General features: G+C 42.9%; 1 protein-coding gene and 1 pseudogene across 5 annotated transcripts in view; one reads left to right on the forward strand and one right to left on the reverse strand.

The window, feature by feature from the left end:
- Positions 1–22,889, forward strand: part of ANKRD11 (ankyrin repeat domain containing 11) — a 265,234-nt gene that overhangs the window by 96,834 nt on the left and 145,511 nt on the right. The gene's annotated exons all lie outside the window — the stretch shown is intronic.
- Positions 10,251–11,263, reverse strand: LOC118720863 (annotated as a pseudogene).

Here is a 22,889-nt window from a genome sequence, read left to right on the forward strand (position 1 = left end):
GGATTTCCTTCATGTTTTACATTTGAAGGTGAAGAGATTTGCCCATATCCTGACTTAAAATAGATGCTCCATAAGTCCTTTTCTATGAAAAATATTTTTTATTGATATTTAGAGAGTGAGGAAGGGAGTGGGAGAAAGAAAGAGAAACATTGGTGTGAGAGCAGACAATCAGCTGCCTCCCCCATGCTCTCTACCGGGGAATCTAACCTGCAACCTTTTGGTGTATGGGACAGTGCCCAACCAACTGAGCAATACTGGCCAGGGCTCCATAAGTTCTTATTTGTATTTTTGTTAATTCTTACCCAAGGATATGCTCTCCATTGATTTTTTAAAATTTTATTTTAAAGAGAGAGTGGAAGGGAGGGAGGGGTGTGTGTGTGTGTGTGTGTGTGTGTGTGTGAGAGAGAGAGAGAGAGAGAGAGAGAGAGAGAGAGAGCGAGCGAGAGCGAGAGCGAGAGCGCGCTAGCGCGGGCTCGAGCACATGAGAGCACTCTGCTTCTTCCTTCCCCACTCTATGTTTAAACTGAGTCCCTGCCTTAGGCTGGGTTGAAGCTCATGTGGGCTAATAAGCAGGCTCTCTGCCTGAACAGCAATAGGAAAAGAGGTAAAGAAGGAGTTCTTTGTAAATCAAACAACACTTTTCTTTGAAAGCTTTTGACTTGGTTGACCTTTTGTTAATGGATAGATTATTAGAAAAAATAAGCCCTGGGGCCTTTGTTCCTATCTGAGGAAGGTAGCAGCCACTGTCTGGTTCCTGGGTATTTTTGGAAGGCAGAAAGGCAGAGCTAGAGGGATGAGTCGAGTGCAATGTTTTCCCTCAGTGCCTGGTCTCTGTGGGAGTAAATGCTCAGTTGATGACGTTGTCAGCTTGGTGGGGCATTTTACATTTGTTATGTGTGCCTAGATCATTCATTCCCACCACTATCTCTGTGCATTTTCTTCATTTCCTTGATGATAGTCAACCTCTGTTTAAAATTTATTTTTGTTCATTTTTTGTTAGTGGAAACCAGAGTTCTAAACATTACATTTTTGTGGCTGACCAGATACCACCTTTAGAGACTGATGACCTTATGAGAATATCATGTAATATTGGGTGACTGTACACACACACTTGGGTTTAATGATATGCCTATCTTTTAAAAAAGAAACAAATATATTTTTATTGATTTCAAAGAGGAAAGGAGAGAGAGATAGACACATCAATGATGAGAATCCATTGATTGGCTACCTCCTGCATGCCACTTACTGGGGATTGAGCCCACAACCCCAGGCATATGACCTTGACAGGAATTGAACTGGGGACCCTTCAGTCTGCAGGCTGATGTTCTACCCATTGAGCCAAACTGTCCAGGGCTTGATATGCCTATCTTATGTTAAATTCTGGCTCTATAGCAGAATAGCAAACTGTTATTAAGTTAATTTTGGATACCCAGAAGTAGAATCATTCGATCATCAGGCTGTTCCATTTCTAATGTTTTCCATAGTGGCTGCGCCAATCTACATTCTCAACAGTGCATGACGGTTCCAATTTCTCTACATCTTTGCATGCACAATATATATATAAAGCTCTTGCTGGCGCCAATCTAGACAGCGAAGGAATATGCCTACCTGAACCCGTTTTTGGACATGGTCAGTTATATGTTGCCTTCTCTTGATTTTGAAAAAGCATGTGATATTAAAATTAAAGTTGTAAATACTTCATCACAAGTGAAATTAATCAAGTACTCTGAAAGTGTTTTACTCTTACTATGGTATACTGGGAGAGATTAGAATAAGTTTAATCAATTTATCAGTCATTTTTTATCAATGTTTTTATATCATGTCTTAGTTGTTATGTTATTGTTTATTAATTTGTATAATTTTCATATGCATTTTACTGATTTTCTTTCATCTTTGACACTTCTATTATAGAGAAAAGGTGAGTAGCAATATTAAAATACTTACTCGAATTCCTTTCAATGTGCATGAATCCGTGCACTGGGTCACTAAGTTAGTGTATAAAAATGCAACCAATTTCTGTATATTTATTTTGCATTCCACAACTGTACCGAATTTTTAAAAAATAAATCTTTATTGTTCAGATTATTACAGTTGTTTCTCCCTTTTCCCCCTCTTCCCACAGCTCCCCTCCACTTGATCCCCACTCCAACCTCTCCCCTTAAACACCCTCCCCTGTCCTCATCCATAGGTATATGATTTTTGTCTAGTCTCTTCCCTTACCCTCCATACAGACACTCCTTTCCCCTTGAGAATTACCAATCCCCTCCCATTCTATGCCCTGATTCTATTATATTCACCAGTTTATTCTATTCCTTAGATTTTTAATTCACTTGACTTTTAGATTCACTTGTTTTTTTTAAAATATATTTTATTGATTTTGTACAGAGAGGAAGGGAGAGAGATACAGAGTTAGAAACATCCATGAGAGAGAGTCATCGATCAACTGTCTCTTGCATACCCCCTACTGGGGATATTCCCGCAACCAAGGTGCATGCCCTTGACCGGAATCGAACCCGGGACCCTTCAGTCCCCAAGCTGATGCTCTATCCATTGAACCAAACTGGTCTCGGCTAGATTCACTTGTTGATAGATATGTATTTGTTGATCATAATTTTTATCTTTACTTTTTTCTCCTTCTTCTTCCTCTTCTTAAGAATACCTTTCAGCATTTCATATAATATTGGTTTGGTGGTGAACTCCTTTAGTTTTTTCTTATCTGTGAAGCTCTTTATCTGCCCTTCAATTCTGAATGATAGCTTTGCTGGGTAGAGTATTCTTGGTTGTAGGTTCTTGCTATTCATCATTTTGAATATTTCTTGCCATTCCCATCAGGCCTGCATAGTTTCTGTTGAGAAATCTGCTGATAATCGTATGAGTGCTCCCTTGTAGGTAACTAAATGTTTTTCTTTTGCTGCTTGAAAGATTCTCTCTTTGTCTTTTGTTCTTGGCATTTTAATTATGATGTGTCTTGGTGTGGTCCTCTTTGGATTCCTTTTGTTTGGGATTCTGTGCACTTTCTGTACTTGTAAGTCTATTTCTTTCACCAGGTGGGGGAAGTTTTCAGTCATTATTTCTTCAAATAGGTTTTCAGTGTTTTGCTTTCTCTCTTCTTCTGGCATCCCATAATTCTGATGTTGGCATGCTTGAAGTTGTCCCAGAGGCTTCTTACACTATCTCCAACTTTCTGGATTTTCTTCTCTTCTTGCTTCTCTGGAAGAGTGTCCTTTGGCTCTCTGTATTCCAAATCTTTGACTTGATTCTTGCATTCTTCTAGTCTGCTGTTGGGTCTCTATATAATATTTTTTATTTCAGTCAGTGTATGTTTAATTTCTAGTTGGTTTAATTTCTTTTTCATACCCTTGAGGGTCTCGTTAAATTTATCGGCCTTTTCTAGGAATTTTTAAAAAATATATATTTTATTGATTTTTTAGAGGAAAGGAGAGAGAGAGAGAGAGAGAGAGAGAGAGAGAGAGAGAGAGAGAGAACTAGAAACATCGATGAGAGAGAAACATCGACCAGCTGCCTCTTGCATACCCCCTACCGGGGATGTGCCCGCAACCAACATACATGCCCCTGACCAGAATCGAACCCGGGACCTTTCAGTCCGCAGACCGACGCTCTACCACTGAGCCAAACCGGTTTCGGCTCTAGGAAATTCTTGAAAAACCTTATAACCGTGGTTTTGTACTCTATACCCAGTCTTTTGTTCTCCATTTCTTTTGTTTGAGATCTCCTTCCTTTTCTCGGCATTTTCGCTGCTTCCCTGAGTTGGTAGGGTAGTATTGTGGGCCTGGGTGTCCCATATGATTCAATGGGTCAGCCTCCCAGTTGCCTGATTTGGACACTTTTGGTGCATCCCTTTGTGGACTGTGTGTACACCCTTGTAGTTAAGTCTTGATTGTTGTTGCTTTCACTGGGAGGAATTAACCTCCAGGCCAGTTGGCTATGGAGACCAGCTGTGTCTATAACGGAAGAATTGCTGTGCTGGAGACACGTTTATGGGGGAGGACTTGTTTCTGTAGGGCTTTGGTGCTTACTGAGTCTGTTTCTTGAATGTGTCCCTTATGAGAGTAGATGAAATCTAGTGGTCACACTGACCACTAAATACACTAGTTTCCAGATCTCCAATGGAGTGCAATACAGCTACTGTCTGAGGCCACCCTGCAGGAGCTACAACGAGAACCACAGTCCTTTCCTCCCTGCTTAGAGCTTGGAAGCTTTGGAGCTATCTGCACCAGGTTGCAAGTTTGCTACCAATAGGTTACACTGCAACAGAGAAGGCCATTCATATGCAAAAGCATCTGCTTGGAGTTTGTGTGTTAGTAGATTGTGTGGGGCAGAGTCTCAGGGTGGAGTGTCAGTGTGTCTCTAGGCTAGGGCGTGGCAAACAGCGATGGCTGCCAGTCAGCCTTCTATGCCTCTCTGACCATGTCCCAGAGTCTCGCGCCCCAGCAGAGCAAACAATTATTCTTACATGCAGCTCTGCAAGCAAGCCATCCTCACTTTACGATCTGATGGCCCGACAGTCTAGCTTCTCCCCAGAAACTGGATTTCAGAGAGATTGGGAGCTTGTCTCTCTTCAGGTTGAAGAAAGCAGCGCCCTCCGCCAGCCTGGATTCGCCACCTGCCATATTGTGCTCGCGCCCCTGTACCTCAGTTTTTCAGCTATTGTGCCTGAATGCTCCTTTCTCTTTCAATCTAGTTGTACAGCTTCCTTTCAGCCAGTTTTCCCATGGTTCTGGGTGATAGACATTTTGTTTTTAGTTTTAGTTTTGAAATTGTTGTGCACGGCAGCAGTTTAGGTATGTTTACCTAACCCACCATCTTGGATCTCTCTACTGTACCAAATTGATTTATCAGTTCTAGTAGTTTTTTGGTGGCATCTTTGCTGTATTTTATATATAATATGTTATCTGCAAATAATGACAGTTACTTCTTTCTTTCCAATTTGGGTGCCTTTTATTTCTTCTTGTCTGATTGTGTTCTAGGATTTTCAATACTGCGTTAAATAAAAGTGGTGAAAGTGGACAATCCTGTCTATTATGTTGACAGTTTCAATTGTTGGATTTTGTTGAATGCATTTTCTGCATCTACCGACATGATCATATATGATTTTTTAAAATCCTCATCCTATGATAAGTTTACTGAAAGAAAGAGAGGGAGAGAGAGAGGTTGTCTATTTTACATACCCTATACTCCATCTGGGGATAGAATCCACACCCGAGGTGTGTGCCTTTATCGGGAATTTAACCCGCAACTTTTTGGTGTACAAGATGATGCTCCAGCCATCTGAGCCACTTGGCGAGGGCCATATTATTTTTATCCTTCATTGTGTTTAAATCACATTAATTGATTTTCAGATATTGAACAAATTTTGCATTCCAGGAATAAATCTCAGTTAATAATGTGTATGATGTTTTTAATGTATTGCTGAATTAGATTTGCTAATATTTTGTTGAAGATTTTTGCATCTGTGTTCATAAAATGTATTGGCTTATAATTTTTTTTCTTTGTAATGTCTTTATCTGGTTTTGGAATTAAGATAATGCTGGCCTTGTAAAATGAGCTTGGGAGTCTTCCCACCTCTTGAATTTTTGGGGAATAAAGTGGAACATCGTTTCTCGAACTTAATTATTTCTGGAAGGCTGTTTGGAAACAAACCATGTTTTTTCCCATTTGAAATAATGTAAATTGAATTAGTCCATTCAAAACCCCAAATGATTCTGTTTTGACCTTTCTTATACAGTACATGTTTACTGTACTATTTAATTTATAGATAAACACTTTAAAAACAGAAAGGACATGAAATCTAAATGAAAATTTAACTAAAAGGAAAGGATAAAGTAAAGAAATTAAAATTAACAATAAGTATAAGCAGCAACAAAAGCAAAACACAGCACAATCTCCTGAGATTTTAACAGTGTTGAAGTGACTCATATTTTTGCATTCTCTCCTTTACTTTTTACCTGAGAGATGCTTGACTGATTATATTAGTATTAGCATGATGAAAGGGTTGTCAGATTGAGAAGGGAATTGTTTGAGATGGGAGATATTTGAGAAACAAGGTTCCACTGTAGTGTGAGAAAAATAGGTGTTAATTTTTCTTTGACTTTTTGGTAAAATTTACCTGTGAAGCTATCTGGTCCAAGACTTTTATTTGTTTGGAGTTCTTTCTCTCCTTCACTCCAACCCTTCGCACCTCCCAAGAGATTATTATTGCCCCCTCCTTTTTTTTTAAATCTTTATTGTTGAGATTATTACAGATGTTCCCCTTGCTTATTCCTATTGCCCCCCTTTATCCAGTTCCTGCCCCATTTCATGCCTTCACCATAGGGTCTGTGTCCATAGGGAATGCATATATCATATACATTCTTTATGTAATCTCTTCCACCTTCTTCCCTTTTTCTCTGAGGTATGTCAGTCTGTTCCATCTTTCCATGCCTCTGGCTCTATTTTATTTATCAGCTTATTTTGTTCATTAGATTCATTTATTTTGATTTTTATATTCAGTAGTTGATGCATATGTATTTATTGCCATTTTATCATTCATATTATTAAAAATATATTTATCATATTTAAAAATATTTTATTGATTTTTTTACAGAGAGGAAGGAAGAGGGATAGAGAGTTTGAAACATTAATGAGAGAGAAACATCGATCAGCTCCCTCCTGCACACACCCTATTAGGGATGAGCCCACAACCAAGGTACATGCCCCTGACTGAAACTGAACCTGGAACCTTTCAGTCCACAGGCCGACACTCTATCCACTTACCCAAACCAGCCAGGGCTAAAATATATATCTTTTTTTTTTTTTCTCTATAAGCGATATACTTTTTTTTTTAATTTAATTTAATTAAAAAGTTTTTTTTAAATAAACCTTTATTGTTCACGTGACTCTGTACCTTAGGCTTTTACAGCTGCTCTGATTTTCTTTCTGGTTTTCTCTTTCCTTCTCGTTGTAGAATTTCCAGTTGGTCGACTTTTCTGTAGTTCTGGCTAATGTCCATTTTGTATTTTAGTTGTATTTTATTGAAATTGTTGTGTGAGGCTGCAGTTAGGTGTTACCTATGCCGCCATCTTAGATTCTCTCTCCTCATGAGTAAAATATATATCTTTATTGATCTCAGAGAGGAAGTGGGAAGGAGAGACAGACAGAGAGATAGAAACATCAATGATGACAGAGACTCATTGATTGGCTGCCTCCTGCATACTCCCTAATGGGGATCGAGCCCATAACCCAAGCATGTGCCCTTAGCCAGAAACAAACCTGGGACCCTTCATTCCGCAAGTTAACGCTCAATCCACTGAGCAAAACCGGCTAGGACTATCATATTTTTTATCTCCTCTTTTTCTCCTCTTCCTTCTTTTCTCTTGCTAGTTTTAAGATTCTCTCTTTGTCTTTTATCCTTGGAGCTTTAATTAAGTTGTGTCTTGGGTACCTCTTGTTTAGGACTCTGGGCTTCCTGGACTTGTAAGTCTATTTTTTTCACTAGATAAGGAAAGTTTTCTATTATCATTTCTTCAAACAGGTTTTTATTTTTATTTATTTAAAAAAATATATTTTATTGATTTTTTTTACAGAGAGGAAAAGAGAGGGATAGAGAGTTAGAAACATTGATGAGAGAGAATCACCAATCAGCTGCCTCCTGCACACCCCCTACTGGGGATGTCCCGCAACCAAGGTACATGCTTTTGATTGCAATAGAACCTGGGACCTTTCAGTCTGTAGGCCGATGCTCTATCCACTGAGCCAAACTGGTTTCGGCTTCAAACAGGTTTTTAATATCTTGCTCTTTCTCTTCTCCCTCTGCTACCCCCATAATGCGATTGTTGGTGTGCTTGAAGTTGATATAGGCTCCTTTCACTTTCTTTGTATTTTTGGATTCTTTTTTCTTTTTGCTCTTCTGATTGGGTGTTTTTTGCTTCCTCATATTCCAAATCGTTGATTTGATTCTTGGAATCCTCTACTGTTGAATTCTTGTAAATTATTCCTTATTTTAATTAGTAATTTTTGACTGGTCCTTTTTCATGTTTGACATTCTCACTAAGATCCTTGGATGTCTTATTAAGTCCACTGAATCTCCCATTAAATTCCTTGAAACTCTCATTAAGATCCTTGAGCAACCTTATAACCATTGTTTTGAACTCTGTATCCAGTAGTTAGCTTGCTTTCATTTCTTTAGTTCTTTTTCTGGACATTTGTTCTGTTATTTCATTTTTGACACATTTCTTTGTCTCTGCATGCTGGCTGCTTCCCTGTGTTTGGTTTTATGTATTAGGTAGAGCTGCTAGAATTGATGGAGCGGCTTTGTGTAGTAGATGTCCTTTAGGGCCCAGTGGCTCAGCCTCTCCAGTCACCCGAACTGGGCACTCTAAGCGTGCTCCTTGTGAGCTGTGTTTAGTCTTGTAATTGAACCTTGATTGCTGTTGGCATCACTGGGAGGAATTGACCTCCATGCCAATTGGCTGTGAGTAACAGCTGCAACTACCATGAAAGAGCTGCTGTGTAGGAGACATCCCAATGGAGTAGGACTTGCTTCAGTGCTTACTTTGAGTGTGTAATGCTGGTGGATGTGTAAAGTTGCAAGTTGTTATGGACTGATGCTATCCCTTGGGTGCACTGGCTCTGGAGCCTCCTGGGTGGTGCAAAGTCAGCTACTGCCTGAGGCCACCTGGCAGGAGCAACAGAGCTATCTGCAGATGGCTGTTCTTTGTATTTGGCATGAAGTGCCTATGTGAGGCCAAGCTGTCTTTGGCCTCTTATTGATAGTTTTGAGGCCTGCTGAAACTAGCTGGTGCTTGTTTGAGAAATTTTAGGAAAGTCTGAAGCTTCAGCCAGGACAGGCCATTCATAAGGAAAAGCTCCTGCAAATAGTTAGGGTGGGGCTGCAAATTAGATGAGGCTGGGTCTCAGGGAATCACCAGAGCTGAGTGCACAGTGTGGGCCAGGCTGATGGAAACTCAGATATGGCTGTAAGTCAGCTCTGTGATGAGGTAGGTCTCAGCATAGAAACAGTGATCCATGTGAGCACCTCTGTCTTGGAGAAAGCCACCCTTGTTGCCAGACATTCCAGCTCCTCCCTGTAATGTCCCTGGATCCATCCCCATGAGCCAGAGGGAGCAAGTCTGTATAAGTAGTTTGTGGGCCCTTTATGAGGAACTGCCTGGGTCTCCAGCAGCCTCTGTGTTACTCAGTCACAATCCCCACTGGTATTTTATAGCCTGAAGTTATGGGGACTTCTCTTCCCAGCTCTGGAACCTGTACTGGGGGTTTGGTGTGGGCCTGGTACTCCTAGCTCCTCACGAGGGGCTTCCACACCTGAGATATAACTTCCAATGGAAAAAAAACAACAAAAAAAAAACAAAACTTGGGTGTGGGACCAGCCCATTTCATGTCTCTGCCCCTCCTACTAATCTAAGTATGCTTTCTTCTTTACTTCTCTAGTTGTAGGATATCTAGTCAGCTTTCAGGTGTTTTTGAATGGTGGTGGTTCTGTATTTTACTTGTAATTTTGATGTGACTGTGGGAGGCTGTGAGTATAGATCTTTATCTACATGGCCGACTTCATTTTCTAGATTTTACTGCCTTTGATCTGCCATTGGTATTTCACATTATCTCCTGATCCCAGGGAGTGCCTCTTGGTATGGTGTCCCTGTGCAGTGCTTGGCTGATGGAGAGGGAACAAATATGGAAGTGAGGGTCCGGTTTTACATCAACCACTCAGAACTCCATTTTCCTATTTGGGACTCGGTTTTCTCACTGGGCCCTTGGAAGGCTCCTGAAAAAATGTAGTCCTTCATGATGCCTAAAATATCTGGGGATTATGGCTTGGCTTTCTCCTCGGTGACTTCCTTCCCAACAACCCCCTCCACATCCCTCACCCTATTCCCCTGAAAAAAATCAAATGACTTTTGTTAAAACTGCTGAATGCTCTGTGGGTACAGAAACCACAAAGCAATCAAGAGAAAAGGGTAGAGTTGCAGAAGCAACTGGAAGCCATTTGGGGCCAGTTTCTCTCCTTGCACAGGTGTCATTACCCAATCCTCCAGTTTATCTCAAAGCCTGCTGGGATATCTGCTACTTGGATATGCCTTGGCAGGGACTCCCTCACTAAATGCATTTGGTCCTGGCCTTCACAGACCCTCAGCTGGAAAGCACTTGAGCATAAAGAAAAAGAGGATGAAAATTCCGAAAGCCCTGAAATTTCAGATAGGGCAATGATGTGGGGTGACATCTACAAAGGGGGCTCAGTAGCCTGCCTTCTCTTGGTAATAGGAGCGGGTACTCCAGGACCTTCCCTAGACTTGGGCAGTTGCCAGTTGACCCTGGAACCCAGCCAGCCCCTGAGCCTTGAGGGCACTACTTGGGATTGTATAACTGCCAGCGCAGGCCAAAGACCTGGTCGATCTGGTTGGCTCCTTGCATGTAGCCCATGTGCAGAGACATGGAGGAGTTGTCACACTTTTTGGCCACTAGCTTGGTATCATAGATGTGTTGCCCTGGTCCCGGGAGCTGTCATGCTCACCAGCCTAGCACATTTGTTGATGTCCATTTGCAGGCTGATTGTTGAGTGGTGCATGGATGGCAGGATATGGTTCTTGGAGTTGTACAGATGCTTTCTCATGCCATATGCTGTCATGCCTGACTGGCTAGCACTCTAGTTGGTGCTCATTTGGAGCCTGGTCTGCTTTCATGATGGTGTTACTGTAATTCTGCTCCTGCTTCTTTGAGTACTTGATGCCAACGTTTATGCTATTCTGCAGCCCCTTTGTCTTGGCTTTTACTGCTAGAGCAGTGGTTCTCAACCTTCCTAATGCCATGACCCTTTAATACAGTTCCTCATGTTTTGGTGACCCCCAACCATAAAATTATTTTCATTGCTACTTCATAACTAATTTTGGTACTGTTATGAATCGTAATGTAAACATCTGATATGCAGGATGTTTTAGGCAACCCCTGTGAAGGGGTCGTTTGACCCCCAAAAGGGTCACGACCCACAGGTTGAGAACGCTGTGTTAGAGCCAGAAGAGAGACCTGCACCTGTGTCATTTTCCACTCTCAAATACGTTATTGGATTCAATTAGGACCACGGAGTTTATGCTGTAACTGACCATGGCCTTGATGAAGTTGGAGAGGTTTTCTACATGGTGCCAGTTTTGCATGGAGTAGTTATATTGGGGAGATAGCCTGGCTGCAGCTTATTCATGAGTAGTATGCAAAGAATAATGATATCCTTCATACCCTTCTGGAAGTTAGGACTGATAGGCCTATGAGTCCTTTGATCCAGCTGCAGAATTCTGCCTCCTTTTGAGGGTCATATTTGTACAGGTGTCAGTTCTTGACCTTGGCTGAAAGCCAAAGGCCCCTTGTTAAACTATGTGGAGCTTGTGGTGACGGCGGCATGGATGGCCAGCTGGGTGCCTATTGGGAGTTTTTGGTTACTGCTTTGATTTCTTTTATTGTAATTGGTCTGTTTAGATTTTCTGTGTCTTGATTTAGTCTTGGAGGATTGTATATTTCTAGGAGTTTATTCATTTGGCATAGCCTATTTTCTAAAGGCCTCCCACCTGCCATCCTTTCCTTCTCTGTTTTCCAGGGAACTAGCTCCTGATCCTGGCCTTTTCTGCCCAGTCAGATGGCTTACCTACATAGCTGACCTTTTTACACTGTTTTTCCTCTTGTCTGTTTATATGACAGCCTGAGACTTAAGTAAACATGAAAGGCTTGCTGAGTTAGTGGTTTGTTTCATTTATATAATACAGTCTATGTCCTGAGGGCCTACTTTCCTCTGGCCCTGCCAGAGCTTGCTGCTATAGGAGAAGCTCAGTAAAGCTCTGTGGTGTTGGTCAAAAGGGATTCTAAGGGAGAAGGTATGAGATGTCTCAGCTGGTAACTCACTCAGCATTGGTTTGATGACTGTGTATATCAGTATTCTTCAAATAGTGTAACACCCTCAGAGTCCTGCCAGCTAGGCTGTGGCCTCTTCCCTTTCTTCTTCTGTGGTCACACATATGCCAGTGGCTCCCTGTCCGGGATTGACTTTAAAGATAGCAGCACCACTGCTTGAATCTATAGCTGAGTAAGGGCAGCCATGACTTCCCACATAGTTATCAGCATCCTTATTCTTGACCCAATAATTTATTTGAGCCATTTTTAAAAAAAAGTTAAATGGAAGATGGAGTTTTATTGTTTGAACAAAGGAGTTAATTTCTTACTCTACATGTGTTTTCCAGTGGTCCTAACATTGGTGAGCTGGGTGCCTTTGCCCTTGGGGTTAGGATAATGGCTGTTGGAAAACACACCCTGAATTCGTTAGCTCTGCTGGGTTTCCTGAGCTTCATTCTTGCTCTCTTTCTTCAAATCTCTGTGACTAAATTTTATATATATATATATATATGTGTGTGTGTGTGTGTGTGTGTGTGTGTGTGTGTATGTATATGTGTGTGTGTGTGTGTGTGTGTGTGTGTGTGTATATATATATATATATATATATATATATATTTTTATTTTTATTTTATTGATTTTGTACAGAGAGGAAGGGAGAGAGAGAGTTAGAAACATCGATGAGAGAGTCATCGATCAGCCGCCTCTTGCACACCCCCCTACTGGAGATATGCCCGCAACCAAGGTACATGCCCTTGACCGGAATCGAACCCGGGACCCTTCAGTCCCCAAGCCGATGCTCTATCCATTGAGCCAAACCGGTTTCGGCCAAATTATATTTTTTATTATTTTCTGCCATCTGCTCTCTTTAGTTTTCCTCTTCCTCTTCCTTTTTTTTTTTTTTTTTTTTTTTTTTTTTTTTTAATGTGCTGACGTTTCTCAGGGTTCCCTTCGTTGCCCTTTTCTTTCATGTTCTCCCCTGGGCCGTGAGTTTCAGAGTCTCCCACCTCTCCTCTTTTGCATTTTGCTTCTGCCTCTCTACATAGCATACTGAATCCTCAATAGCCTGGTGCTAGTGCTGTGAGATTTGGGAAGGCACTTAGGCCTAGCTTCTTTAAAGAAGTCATTCCTGCAGATGCCACATCTGCTCTCTTGCCCCTGTGCTGTCCTTTGCTATTTTCTGTGTCCCCCTCTCTCCTAAGACCCTAAGCACCAAGGGCTCACCTGATTTCTTCACTACAGCTATCTTATTTCCATTGCTCATGGTGGTGCCTTTGTATCATACCCTTCTGAGGGCTGCAGACTTTTGTTTCTCCTGTAGGACTGCTTATAAGTCCAGAAGCACATTGGGTGGTTTTTTATTGGGTCCACCCTCCCCTGTGTGTAGTGCTGGTGAGGCTGTGCTCTAGTGGTATGAAGTGTGTGCCTCTGCCATTATGTCTCAGAGGGTGGGTCCACAGCTGTTTGACTGAACGGAATGAGCAGCACTCCCACAGCAGGCCGATCTCCGCAGGCCATGCCCCCCACCAGTGCATAAATCCGTGCACCCGGCCTCTGATCTATGATAAGGTAGTGAAATTTGTTTGAGATAACAGATTCTGGGGGAGAAACTACTCTGAAAATTGCTTAGCAATAACCATAGAGAAATATTAAAAGGGAGACATTTTAAGGTTTTCCTCCCCTTTTGCCCCAGCAGTGTCCACGTTAATCAGTGAGTGATTGTGCAGGAGAGCATGTGAGAGTGACCTTGGGCTGTGGTCTTGACTGTGATCCTGAGGTGAGGTACAGATAGGAGAGACTAACAGGTATTTCTTTTTTGAAATTTGGCTATAGGTTTACTTAAAACAACAAACTTCACTTATGATCTGTGGTTACCATTCTATTGCTACTGTGCCCACATTACCCATTCCAGAGAAAAGAAGGTCAATCAGAAGTCAGCAATGTATTTAGATAGAGCCCTCTTATTGGGGAGTATTTTGAAAACCAAATCTCCATCCATGTGGGTACATGAAGTCTTGGATTCTCAGAACAACCTGTGAGGTTGGAAGAAGAGAGCACGGAATTGGTTTCTGCACTCCTAAAAACACCTCTTTGCGGTGAAGTCTCTGGTAATGATCAGTATCTCATGCTCAGAACTTCTCCTGGGAGGATCATGACCCCAGGGTGGGTCACATTGGCTTTAAAATTGCTTGTTGGCATCTTGTAGGACTATACTTTTCATTTTCTTCTCTTTTGCACCAGACCCTTGAAAATATCCTGAATTTTCTGAAGGATACCAGAAAAACAAACAAAAATTTCTTGATAGTAATCCTTTAAAATCAAAAGTTTTACATGGGAGCCATAAAAGGTTTCTACATTTTTCAGTGAAGTCAGTGTTTTTCTTGTCTTTGGTTCCCTTCCCACAGTTCCATTTTTTTTTTTTTTAGTTATGGAGGTTGGTAGTGTCAGAGGTTTTTACTCAAGACTCAGTGCTTGGGCAAAGGTGTCTGAAAAGACACCTGACTCCCACACTTGGCCCCTGACTCCCATACTCAACCCTCCAGGGGTTGTTGGCAGCCTCTTGCCCAAGAGGCGTGCATGGCATTGTGCTAGATTGTTGACTTCTTTTTAGAAAAATATTATACTTTTACAGGTATCTCCCAAATCCCTCCTCCCTAGCTGCCACCCACCCCCAGGTCTTCACTATCCTATTGTCCTTGTTCTATGCATATAAGTTCTTTGGTTTCTCTTTCCTTGTCTCCCCCCACCCCACATTTAGGTCTGTTCCATGCCTCCATACATTGGGTCTTATTTTGTTGGTCAGTTCATTTAATTCATTAGATTGTACAAATAAGTGAGATCATGTGATATTTGTCTTTCTCAGATGTACTTTATTTCAATTAGCATAAGAGTCTCCAGGTTCATTCATGCTGTCCCAAAGAGTAGGAGATCCCTCTTTTTTATAGTGGTATAGTATTCCATTATGTCCCACAGTTTAAAAAAAATATTTTTATTGATTTCAGAGAGAAAGGGAGAGGAGAGAGATAGAAACATTAATAATGAGAGAAAATCATTGATTGGCTGCTTCCCGCATGTCCCCCATTGAGAATAGAGACCAAAACCTGGCATTGCCCTGACCAGGAGTCAGACGGAGACTTCCTGGTTCATAGGTCAATGCTCAACCACTGAGCCACACACACCAGGCCCACAGCTTTTTTAAAAAAAATGCATTTTATAGATTCTTTTTTTACAGAGAGGAAGGGAGAGAGTTAGAGAGCTAGAAACACCGATGAGAGAAACATTGATCAGCTGCCTCCTGCACACCCCCTACTGGGGATGTGCCTGCAACCCAGGTACATATCCCTGACTGGAATCGAACCTGGGATCCTTGAGTCCACAGGCCAATTCTCTGTCCACTGAACCAAACCAGTTAGGGACCCTCAGCTTTTTTATCCATTCACTTACCGATGGGCACCTGGGATATTTTCAAATATTAGCTATCCTAGCTAATAAAAGAGTGATATGCAAATTGACCGTCACTCCAAGAACAAGAAAGCCGCCCCCATGTGGACACAAGATGGCCACCATAAGATGACTGGCAGGGGAGGGCAGTTGGGGGTTACCAGGCGGACAGAGGAGGGCAGTTTAGGGGTCCAGGCTTGCAGGGGAGGACAGTTGGTGGGGGACCCAGGCCTGCAGGGAAGGGTAGTTGTGAGTGATCAGGCCAGTAGGGAGGGCAGTCAGGCATGCCTGGGCTGGCAGAGGAGGGCAGTTGGGAGAGACCAGGTCTTTAGAGGAGGGCAGTTGTGGGAGATCAGGCCAGCAGGGATGTCAGTTAGGGGTTACTGGACCAGCAGAAGAGTGCAGTTGGGACAGACCAGGCCAGCAGGGGAGGACATTTATGGCAGGGGCCCAGGCCTGCAGAGGAGGGAAATTGGGAGGAACCAGGCCTGCAAGGGAGGACAGTTGGGGGGTACCCAGGCCTGCGGGGGAGGGAACCAGGCTTGCAGGGGAGGACAGTTGTGGGGGGACCAGGCCTGCAGGGGAGGGCAGTTGGGGGGTTCAGGCCTGTAGGGGAGGGCATTTAGGGGCAATTGGGCCTGCTGGGGAGCAGTTAGGTGTCGATCAGGCTGGCAGTGGAGTGGGTAGGGGATGATCAGGCTGGCAGGCAGAAGCGGTTAGGGGCAATCAAGCAGAGGCAGGTGAGCAGTTGGGAGGCAGCAGACCGGATCACGCCTAAATGAGCGGTCACACATCCCTCAAGGAGTCTCAGATAGGAGAGGGTACAGGCTGGGCTGAGGGACACTCCCCCCCCCCCCCCCCCCAAGAATTTCATGCACTGGGCCTTTAGTTGTAAATAATACTTTTGTAATTAATACTGCTATGAACATAGGGGTGCATATATTCTTTCTTATTGGTGTTTTTCTTTCTTTTTTCTTTTAGGATATATTTCTAGAAGTGGGATCACTGGGTCAAATGGAAGTTCCATTTTTAATTTTTGAGGAAACTCAATACTGCTTTCTGTAGTGGCTACACCAATCTGCAGTGAACTAGTGTTCCCTTTAATTCAAATCCTCGCCAGCACTTTTTTGTTGATTATTGATGACTAGAGGCCTGGTGCACGAAATTCGTGCATGGGGGGTGAGGGATGTCCCTCAGCCCAGCCTGCACCCTCTCCAATCTGGGACCTCTCGAGGGATGTTAAACGGGCAGTCGGACATCCCTTTCACAATCCAGTACTGCTGGCTCCCAACTGCTCCCTGCCTGCCTGCCTTCCTGATTGCCCCTAACTGCTTCTGCCTGCCAGCCTAATCAACCCTAACCACTCCCATGCCCAATTAATTGATGTCTAACTGCTCCCCTGCCAGCCTGTTTGCCCCCAACTTCCTTCTTCTGCCGCCTGGCCACCCCTAACTACCCTCTCCTACAGGGTTGATATCCTCCAACTGCCCTTCCTTGCAGGCCTGGTGCCTCCCACCTGCCCTCCCCTGCTTGCCTGATTGCCCATAACTTCTTTCCCTTGCAGGCCTGATCCCTCCCAACTGTCCTCCCCTGCTGGCCATCTGTGGTGGCCATCTTGTGTCCACATGGGGCCAGGATCTTTGATCACATGGGGGCAGCCATCTTGTGTGTTGGAGTGATGGTCAATCTGCATATTATTCTCTTTTTTTTTTTTTTAAATATATTTTATTGATTTTGTATAGAGAGGGAGAGAGATACAGAGTTAGAAACATCGATGAGAGAGAGAGTCATCAATCAGCTGCCTCCTGCACACCCCCTACTGGGGATATGCCTGCAATCAAGGTACATGCCCCTGACCAGAATTGAACCCGGGACCCTTCAGTCCCCAAGCCGACGCTCTATCCATTGAGCCAAACCGGTTTCGGCTGCATATTACTCTTTTATTAGACAGGATAGAGGCCTGTTGCATGGGTGGGGGTCAGCTGGTTTGTCCTGAAAGGTGTCCTAGATCCGTGGCGGGGGGGGGGGGGGGTTTCTCGTAGGTGGCCTGGGCGAGAGGTCTGGGGTGGTTTGCAGGCCAGCCACACCCCCTGGCGACCCAAGTGGAGGCCCTGGTATCTGGAATTTATTTACCTTCTACAATTGAAACTTGTAGCCTGTAGTGGAGCCAAGCTTCCTGCTCACTTGGCTGTAGCCATTTCTATTTGGTTTTATGTATCTTCTATAATTGAAACTTTGTAACCTTGAGTGGAGGCCTAGCCGTGCCAGGGTGTGTGGAAAGCTTGGCTTCTTCAGTTGCCTGGGAATCCCAAGCATCTCAACTTCGCTCTGATTGGTTGGTGGGTGTGGCTTAAGTGAGTGTTGGTTAATTTGCATGTTACTCTTTTATTAGATAGGAGGATAGCCATTCTAACATGTGTGCGGTGATACCTCATTGTGGTTTTAATTTGCATTTCTCTGATGATTAGTGACTTTGAGCATTTTTTCAGGTCTCTTGGTCATTTGTATGCCTTCTTTGCTCATTTAAAAAATATGTATATATATTATTCATTTTTTACAGAGAAGAAGGGAGAGGGATAGAGAGTTAGAAACATTGATGAGAGAGAAACATCCATCAGCTGCCTCCTGCACACCCCCTACTGGTGATGTGCCTGCAACCAAGATACATCAAACTTAGGACCTTTCAATCCGCAGGCTGATGCTCTATCCACTTAGCCAAACCAGCAAGGGCATTCTTTGCTCATTTTTAAATTGGATTATTTGTCTTCCTTTTGTTGAGTTGTGTGAGTATTTTATATATTTGGGATATTATCCTTTCTCAGATGTGTCATTGGCAAATATCTTCTCCCATATAATCCACCATCAAAATGGTGGACTTCTTAGAGGACCCTTAAATAAGCTTGTCTGTATGGCGCAGTTGGGTGTCATCCTGGGCACTAAAGGGTTACTGGTTCGGTACTTGATCAGGGAAAATGCCCAGGTTGAGGGTTCAATCCCCAATGGTGGTCGTGTAGGAGGCAACCAATCAGTATGTTCCCCACACATTGATGTTTCTCTCTCTCTCCTTCTTTATAAAAATCAATTTAAAAAATCTTAAAAACAACAACTTGTTTCCTCAGTAATGCCCAGCCCACAACTATTGTGTCCAGCTTTGATTTCCTGTTGTACCTGTGCTGTGGTTTGGCTTCTGCTTCTGCTCTGTTATCTTACAGTCTTTCTCCTGTCTGTGCCCTGTGACATAAATATCCACCAGATCCCTCCCAGGGAGGCTGCCTGGTTTCTATATTAGTGGGCTGGAAACTGTCAATTTCTGGAGTGCTTTAAAAAAATTAAATAAAAAAATATATACTTATAGATTCTAGAGAGGAATGAAGAGTGAGAGAGAGAAATATCAATGACTAGAGGCCTGGTGCACAAAATTCTTGTACTCAGGGAGGGGCCCTCAGCCCGGCTTGCTGAGCTTACCACCACCGTTGCTGTGCTTGCCAGCCATGAGCCTGGCTTGTGGCTGATGGGCGCTTCCCCTATGGGAGTGCACTGACCACCAGGGGCAGCTCCTGTGTTGAGCATTTGCTCCCTGGTGGCCAGTGTGTCATAGTGACTGGTCATTCTGCCATTCAGTCTATATGCATATTAGCTTTTTATTATAGAAACTAGAGGCCCAATGAACGAAGATTCATGCAAGAATGGGCCTTCCTTACCCTGGCTGCCGGCACTGCTTTTCACTCTGGCCCAAAGTCACCCCCTGCTGCCCAGAGACCTGGAGCAGCTTGGGCAGTGTGGAACGCCTGCATCCCGCCTTACCCCCCACCGCTCAGTGCTTGTGTATGCAAATTAACCCGCCATCTCTTTTCGGTTAATTTTCATACTCCCCCCTGATTGGCTGGTGGGTGATGCAAAGGTACAGTCAATTTGCATCTTATTCTTTTATTAGTTTAGATATCAGTGATGAGACAGAATTACTGATCAGCTGCCTCCTGGGGATTGAGCCCACAACCCTGACATGTGCCATGACCAGGAATCAAACCAAGACGTCCTGGATCATAGGTCGATGCTCAACCACAGAGCCACACCAGCAGGGCTGGGAATGCATTTTCAGCCTCTCTCACTCACTAAGGTCACCATCACAGAGCTTTTGGCCTCAATTTGCCTATGTATTATGATTTATTGGCTTCTGCCGATCTGGCTATCCCTCACTGAGCCTGGCTCCTTGTAATCACACAGACCCTCCAGGAAGCCAGACCATTAGAGACATGGTCTTAGGCTTGGTTGGGACAGTCAGGCTCTGAGTTCTTTGAGAGTCACATCAAGACCAGATAGGATTTAGCCAGACAGTGATTATTTTAAAGCTGCTTTGTGGCTGGTCTGAGTTGGCACATGTCAGATATTTCATACATTTTAGGCCATGAGGAGCCTTATCTTTACTTGTCCAGAAGGAATTTTTTGGAAGTGTTTTACCTGAAGAATTAAGGAACATTTCACATTGTGTAGTGTAGTTCATAGTATCTCTGCATATATTAATGGTGACGGTCCCATTTAAGATTACTTACTGTTCTAGTCATCTCGGTGACCTCCTGGGGCAGTGCCCATTTAGAGATCCTGGGGTTGAGGCCTCAGGACCTGCTCTAAACATGACTCAGAGGCAAGAGAAGATTCAGTTGAAAGGTTAGTGGGGATGTTTCTTGTATGTCTCTATGTGGGTGGTTAATTGTAAACTAGTATCAGTAAGGTAATCTCATTTTTTTTTTTCTACAAAGAGCTGGTTAAAATAAAGTATAGGTATCTAAACATAATGGCCAGACTATTGCTTTCTTTTGATGAAAGGGTAGTATTTTTGTGCAATGAACTGTGGAAATCTTATCTTTTCTAAGAGTTGTGTTATGCAGTATCTTTTAGAACAATTAGCTTTTCCTATTATTGAAGTAGTTATGCACATTGAACAAAACTTAAGTGTATTAGCTTGTCATAGTTGCTGTAACAAAGTCCCCCAAACTGGCAGTTTAACAGTAGAAATGTATCTTCCCACAGTCCTGGAGGCCAGAAGCCCAAGACCAAGATGTCAGCAGAGCTGGTACTGAGAATCTGTCCAGGCTCTTACCCAGTCCTGCTGATCTGCTGATAATTTTTGATGTTCCTTGGTTTATAAAGCATTGTCCCATCTTTGCCTCCATCTTCACGTGATTCTCTCCCTGCCGGTGTCTCTGTGTCCAAATATACCCTTTTTATAAGGAAACCAGACATATTTGTGTTAGGACCCACCCTATAATGATTTCATCTTGACTACATCTGCAGTGACCCTTTTTCCAAATAAGGCCACATTCTGAGATACTGTGGGTTAGAAGGATCCCAATATATCTTTTTAGGGGGATTCGATTCAATTAATAACACTTAGTAAATGAAGTTGAATATAAAGAAAATAAAAGTATGTGTAATCCTTCTGGTTGGTGTGGCTTGGTTGGTTGAATGTCATCCTATGCACCAAGTATTTGCTGGTTAGATTTCTGGTCAGGGTACATGCCAGAGTTGCAACAGGCTTGATCCCTAGTAGGGAATGTCCATGAGACAGCCAATGAATGTTACTGTCTCATTGATGTTACTGTTGCATTCTTTCTCTCTTTAAAAAACAAACAAAAAAACCCCCAAAACATTAAAATGTGCAATCAAATTTAAACATTTGAATGAACAATTTTTAATGTTATACTTTTCATAAAGTAAGGACTATGCTGTACATAATTTCATATTCTGCATTTTAAAACTTAATATTAATTTCGCACTATATAACCTTCAAAATATGGTTTTTAATGTTATTTTTCAATATAAAAAGAAATAATGTGTCTGAGAAAGTTTTAATTTTCACATTTTCTTGTGCATTTGGTACCTTGGTTTCTTTTCTATCTTAGTGGGAGCACACAAGGCATCAGCACAATCAGCAGGTGCTTTCTTACTACTATTTTTTAAATTCTCACCTGAGGATATTTTTCCTTTAATTTTTATTTAAAAATATATATATTTTATTGATTTCAGAGAGGAAAGAAAAGGGAAAGAGAGGGAAACATCAGTGGGAGAGAGACTCATTGATTGACTGCCTCCTGCATGGCCCCCACTGGGGATCAAATCTGCAACCCAGGCATGTGCCCTTGACTGGAATTGGACCCGGGACCCTTCAGTCCACAGGCTGACACTCAATCCACTGATTCAAACCGGTTAGGGTACCATTGATTTTTGGAGAGAGTGGAAGGGAGGAGAAACATGGTTATGAGAGAAACACATTTATTGGTTGCCTCCCACACACAGAGATCCAGCCTGTATCCGAGGTACATGCCCTTGACGGGAATTGAATTTATAATCCCTAGGTCTGTGGGTCTACGCTCTAACCACTGAGAAACCCGGCAATGGGTGGCAGGTGCTTTATGAGGGTGGGCAGAAATAACTTGGGCTTGTCTGTGAACCTCAAGAGGTCTGGAGGTTGGAAGGGCATCATGAGGTGTGGTGCCTGGGCAACCAGCTGGGAGGGGTCTAGGGCCTGGTGCTATCTAGACTGTTTCTGGTTGCCCAGGCTGTTGCTGATGGGGCCCCGCCTGGGAAGGGATTGCCTTTGTTATGTAAATCAGTTATTCTGTTTATTGGGGCCCTCTCTTGGGACCTCAGTTCTCCCTGGGAACTGACCCAGTAAGTACTGTGAGCCTGTTCTGCTGCACATTGTGTTTTTCTGGCAGGAGGATTACAAAACAAAACAATTTTTTAGAGCAATTTTAGGTTCACAGCAAAATTGAGCAGAAGTCCAAAGATTTCCCATATCCCCATCCCCAAGCTTCCCCATTATCAACATTCCCCCACCAGAGTGGTACTATATTTTTTTACAATCAGTGAACCTATATTGACACATTATCATCCAAAGTCCACACTTTACGTTAGGGTTCACTCTTGGTGGTGTACCTACCTTCCTTCCTACCTACCTTCCTTCCTTCCTTCCTTCCTTCCTTCCTTCCTTCCTTCCTTCCTTCCTTCCATCCATCCATCCATCCATCCATCCATGGTGTACATTTCTAAGAGTTCATTGTACAGAATAGTTTCACTGCCCTAAAACTCCTCTGTGTTCTACCTGTTCATTCCCTCCCTTTAATTCCTGGCAGCTTCTGATCTTTTTACTGTAGTTTTGTCTTTTCCAAAATGTCCTATGGTTGGAATACTACAGTATTAAGCCTTTTCATACTGGTTTCCATGGCTTCACAGTTTAAAAAAAAAATTTTTTTTTAATGCTGAATAATGATCATCTGGATTTTCTACAGTTGATCCATTCACCTACAAAAGGGCAACTTGTAGGTCACTTTCAATCATCTCTCCAATCTTCTCTGATGGAGAAACAAACAAAAAAAAGCCACTTGCTGACTTTTGAACTCAATTCTGGCTTCTCTGGGAACTGCCTGGAAGAGAGGGGCTATTCCCTCCCAAAGCTTGTGCTGTGTTGTGTCTCCAGTTAGTTCCAGAAGCCCTGGACTGTAACAGGAGGATATTTCTCAGGAATGATGCAGACCTTAGGGAACACCTGAAACACCTTGCAT

The sequence above is a fragment of the Pipistrellus kuhlii genome, unplaced genomic scaffold, assembly GCF_014108245.1.
Source record: "Pipistrellus kuhlii isolate mPipKuh1 unplaced genomic scaffold, mPipKuh1.p scaffold_m20_p_17, whole genome shotgun sequence".
NCBI lineage: Eukaryota > Metazoa > Chordata > Mammalia > Chiroptera > Vespertilionidae > Pipistrellus > Pipistrellus kuhlii.